The sequence below is a fragment of the Micrasema longulum genome, unplaced genomic scaffold, assembly GCF_059751315.1.
Source record: "Micrasema longulum isolate JH-2025_06_02 unplaced genomic scaffold, ASM5975131v1 h1tg002229l, whole genome shotgun sequence".
Taxonomy (NCBI): domain Eukaryota; kingdom Metazoa; phylum Arthropoda; class Insecta; order Trichoptera; family Brachycentridae; genus Micrasema; species Micrasema longulum.
Genome location: NW_028279389.1, coordinates 52,433 through 58,432, shown reverse-complemented (window position 1 = coordinate 58,432; position 6,000 = coordinate 52,433).

The window sequence follows — 6,000 nt, the reverse complement described above, 5'->3', positions numbered from 1 at the left end:
TGCTTTTTTATGTTAATTTAATTGTAAACAGTATACGTTTTACAAAAAAGGAGTGAACATTAAATTTTTAACACTAATCTTCATGAAATAGGTCGAGGAGAGCCAGAAAGGTTAAAACATGCAGTAGAATGAACATAGCTGATTTGATGCTGATTAAATTTCATTGTAAGTACAAACGCGGTGGTCATTTATTTATTTATGCTTTATTTAGTTAATTAATAACATCTTAGAAAGTAATATAAACTTTTAATAAAATTACAATATGTTGTTGAAAAGATTTTAATTAAGTCATTTATAATCTTTCCAACAACATTTTTTTAAAAAATTAAGTCATTTAAAATATTTCAATCCATTCTATTTCTTCGGGTAACTCATTGTATAGCTTCAATTCCTTGTACAATGAGTTTTGAGATTCTGTTTTTCTCCTCATTGATAATCTTTTATTTTTTTATCCCTAGCTTCATATGTATGATATTGTTGGTTAAATTTTTTACGTTTTTTATTTTATTTATCCCCTCAATTATTTCATGTATAAAAATTGCTATATTATATTTTATTTGTTGCTTTACTGTGAGCAAGCCAATTTCTTTGTGCATTTATTCTACACTGGAATACATTTTATTTAGTATAATCCACATCGCCGAATTTGAAGAATTTCATATTTTTATTTTCCCCTTTACATAAAAAAAGAATGGAATAACAGAAATTTATTTGTGGACATATGATTGTTTTATAGATAAGAACACTACTCTGTATATTTATTATATTTCGTAATCTTCCCATAAATGATTTATTTAAATATTTTTTTTTTGTTACACAATGAAAATATGTTTTGAAATTTAAATACCTTTGTAAGTTAACTCCGAGATACGTTAAAAAATATATATATAGAGTTGAAAGTTGAATATTTTTTACGTTTTCGTCAAAATTAGTTTTATTGAAAAAATGTAGAATGAACCAATCCGTTTTGACAAAAACAAAAACTTTTTCGAAAACTTAACTCTGTTGGTAGTGCAATTATATTGGTTATATTCAGAAAATTAGACACAGAAGAAATAATGTAATGAAACATTTTTTTCAGAACCAAATTACGCCATTTTTCAAGTCATGTCTTTATTTTTTTCTATTTAGAAACAGAAAATAAATCGACTACCAGCTTTTTGCGAATCAAATTTATTGCAAAATCGTGACGGATTTCACTCAAATAACACACAGTACCATCTAAAACCAATTTGTAAAGGGATGTTTCCAAATTTAAGGGTTAGCATCCATCCCTGGCTAAACTTCAACCGGAAAACATTCGGTGTACAACTTTTTTCCCTTATTTTCGGAAAATCTCATAAACACTGTACCCTGGGTAGTGGAAATGGTCAGATTACCATTTGGCAAACGCACACCATTTTACTATCTGCTTTTAACAGAACCGGACCACACAACCTCAATGCTCAGAGGATTATTTTAAATGCCGATTTTTCAATAATTTTTATTATTATTTACTCAAATAAAAGATTCTTTTAACCGTCGGAATTCTTATAGAGAATTATTTTTATTATCAAAATTCTCATCGAAGATTCATTTCCCTGTCAAACTTCTTATTGCGGATTCTTTTAACTGTCAAAATTCTTATGGCGGAATCTTTTTAATGTCGAAATTCTCATAAAAGATTATTTTATATGAAACATTTAACAAAATTTTTGATAGTCTTGATATATTTAACACTCCATACAATATGTACTGAAGGTAACTTGGCTAGGCTTGATTTAGAATAACAGAGAATAGACATTTTGTCTCTTTTCTTGCTCTTTATTCATAATTTATTTAATCATTTAATCAAACGCAATTTCCCACTCTTACTTTCCTTCAACCATCCTTTACCACTCCTTATCAATTCCCTCCTTTTCCTTTACAATATCTCCATGTTTTGTCCATATTTATCTTATTTTATTTTATAGTATATTTATTATTTATATAGTTTAAACTTTAAGCCGTCGTTGCTTTATTACAGTATTATTTAGTGAATACATATAATTGGATGGCAGGCCCTACTATGTTTACATTTTATATAGTTTTTCTAAATATTAATTTAACCTGTACATCTGTTAGTATTCAAATGAAATAAAATAAAAAATAAATACATAAAGTTTTAACTGACAAAATTCTTATACGAGGTTTTTTAACTGTCGAAATTCTTATATAACATTATTTTAATTATCGAAATTATTATTCTCAATTAAAGTACAAAAAAGCATTATAAAATTTATTCTTAAGGTACTAATAAGAAATCCATCTATATACATTTTCAAAGCCTTTAATACGCTTAAATCATTTTGCTAGACGGAAGAAATAAAAGCTTTGAAGTATTTTAAATCAACTAAAAAAAATATCTTCTTGATAAATTTTCATATGAAATGCCATATTATTAAAAGCTTAAATCAGTTTAGTTTTTTAAAGTTTTATTTATTTATTTGATATTTGACAAACAATTAAGTTACATTTATTACAGTTTTGATTACATTATATATATGTATGGTATTTTGCTATTTTAATGATACTCCTCTCCAAAAAAGAGATAAGTTTACGTGCTTTGAAAGGGACATGCACTGAGTTAAACGTAGGTACAGATATTATAAGTATTTTATGTAATAATACCTAATACATTGAAATTCATTAGTCTTCATGAATTATTAAGTTGTTTTTTGCAAGATGTTCCTTTGATTTTATTGTCAATTTATTTGTATCATTTATTTTCTTAATTTCTTTAGGGAGGCTATAAAAGTTTTTTATGCCTGTAATTATTTTTTAATAGTTCTTAGCGTCACCAATGTAGAATTTTGGTGAGGTGGTCCCGTCCCAGTTGGTGATGGACAGAGAAGAGGATGTTGTAGTATTATGCGTGTATTTGTAGGTGTTTGGAGGTGGTGTGTTGAGGAGTTTCTACACCAGTCGAAGCGTAGACATAAATATAAAAATATCTTCAGAGGTTGAGCGTCTTATAGGATACCACCCTGGTATCCTGGAGCAACATCATGTCGGGCACGTTGGGGCGTGTTTAACTCACGTCGGGGTCACCACTGTAGGATTAGGTTGTTGAGAGTGGTGATCCCTTCCCAGTTGGAGATGGACAAAAGATAAGTTGTTGATCTTTGAATGCGTGTATTTATTACATGTTGAATATATAAATGACACCGTGTTGTGGAGCGCGAGGGTAATAGAGATGAGGAGTTGAAGTAACTGCACTTGAACTACATGCTGAAACTGAGTGACTTCATCGAGCTGGACTGAAGTGAACTGAACTTGTTGGGCTGACTAACTTTGACTGCGTCTTATGGTCTCTTGATAGACCACGTTCCTTTTTGTTCATTTCTTCATGGTAGGGACGATGTGAATGTACTGAAGAGCGATGCTCCCGATTTCACGTGCAATACTGTTAGAGTTACATTATAACGTCGTATTGGATTCTATAGAAAATGATAACATTGCTTTCTTTGGTCATCACACTATTTCAGGTTAAACGTTTTAGCACTTGTGTGTCATCGATTATGGACTTTAAACTCTACATATTTATAACATGGCTAGTAAATAATCAATTGTGTCGCGCGAATATTAAGACGATGGGGAGTTGAAGTAACTGCACTTAGACTACATGCTGGAACTAAGTGACTGATTGAACTGGACTGGCTGACTGAACTGAACTGGACTGGACTGGACATTGACTGTGCCTTGTGGTCTCTTTACAGGACACGCTCCTTCGTTCTTCATATTTCTATGGTAGGGACGATGTCAATGTACTGCAGAACGTTGATCTCGTGTTTCGCAGAATGTAATGAATTGAATTCAATAGAAAACGCTGAGTTTCTTCTTGGAGTCATGACTATATTTCAAGTGAATTTTTTTAGCACGTGTGTGTCATCAATCATAGACTATGAACCCTACAGAGGTTATGAACTAACTTAAAGAAAACGTATACAAAATATACCTCTATATAAATTAGATTAATTTTTTGTTTCGCATGATTTGTATTCGCTGATTCTAGATTAATTTCAGCCAAAATATAGGTATGACCTATTTCGTTCAGATTGGCAAGATAACCAGTGATGGCCAGTCCCCTTTTTATAGAGGGGAAATACGGTTTTATTTGGTGAATGTTATGTGTAAACGTAGGCAAGAATCCACGGATGTGATGTTGTGATTTGATTTGATCCAATTCACAGCCTCTCTCTCAATTTATACCGGATAAAGTTATATACACAACATGTGCCCTTGCGAGATTCAGTCAGAACAAAAAATTCTTAAAATAATATTACAATCAGTGTTATTTTTGTAGTTTAGTGCCATTTCACTTTTTCAATTAAAAAAAGGACGAAATTTGGGTTATAGAGGGTTATAAACTTTTAACTTGAAAATGGCAGTTTATATCAACATATTACGACAAACATGAAGAACATTTTACAGAAGAGAATATTGAAGTCTAAGCATCCACAGGGCTTATGATCTGTCATTGACTTGTTTAAGTAAATTACTAACAATAATTTAATATATATAACCTTAGATGGCGCGGCGTCAAAATATACTGTTCCACAATCCAATAAACAGGACCAACCTGCCGATGATTATGCCTGTTAGAAAGGCTACCCAGGGGCAAATGCTCCTTATAATCGATTGCATGCAACTTACCATATTTTTTTGACATCGTAAGTAATGTTTTATAGTACTGTAGTATTATTAGGAAAAAACACATCACCAAAAATATATATGACTTTTCTTGGGTAGGTAAATTTATATTATATTCCTTTATTCCATACAGCGACCAGTTGCGCCTCTATTGGCCAAAATTATTACTACTGGATTACACGAGATTACTCTGCTCACTTTAAAATCACCAATTCAAATACGTCTTTAACCTAAAACTTTAGAATCTCGTTCGAAAAATTACACTTGCGATTACAGTAAAATCTTGCAGCTTTCATTAATGCAATTTAGTCTTTCAATACTTCTTCTTAAGGGCTAGTATTCTTTAAAATACATCAATTTGACTTACGACAATCTAAGGGAGGTGACAATATACGCACTCGTTATGTGTAAGAAAGAGATAACGAATATATTTTGTATGTCTTAATATGGAAGTTACAACAATAAGTAAGTAATTTAGCGTACTTATGTTTCGGTGGTTTGAAAGTAAATTTGCTTTAGAATAAATAAATATTTTAATCGAAACGAAGTGATGTTTTAATCCATAATATAGTATAAATCTTTTGGTGGGTTTTAAAAAACAAAGATTCGCTAATTGTATTTTAATTGTAATTCGTTTTTGTGCATACGATGACAGTTGAATATTGTAGGTTATTCTTCAGTATCCATTTAAACTTTTAAAATTTAGTTAGAGTTTTGATAAAAACGTTACAAGTGTATAGTGTTAAGAATAAATATATATGAAGAATTATAATATGTATAACTTATGTCGTTTTGTGAATAATAATGTGATATAAAAATAGATGGAACAATGATTCTTAAAACGTAATTTATGTTTTGTTTGGTGAACTATCGTTCTCGGTAACGAATACTTTCAAATTATTTAATTATTATCATTTACATCATTTATTAAGAAATAGTGTTTTATTTCAAGACAAGTTTTAATAGTCTGACTTGACCTGACTGACCAAATATGCAACGGTACGCTCATGAATTATCCAGTTTATTAATTACTTTTTCGACACATAGCCCAAAATGCAAAATAGCTGCGCGGATGGGTCGTTGCTTTCAGCCCAAAATGCAAAATAGCTGCGCGGATGGGTCGTTGCTTTCTAATGAAGCAGGCGGGAGTTCGAGTCCATAGGGGTTCCATTTTTTTTTTTGCAATTATGTTTTATAAAATTGTATTTTTTAAATCAAATCTTTGTGCTACATTAGAAAATATTTTTACTGAAACTCTTAGCCGCTGGAGCCATTTGTAAGGAATTATTTATTAAATATAAAATAGACTTGTTTTTTATATGCCATAAC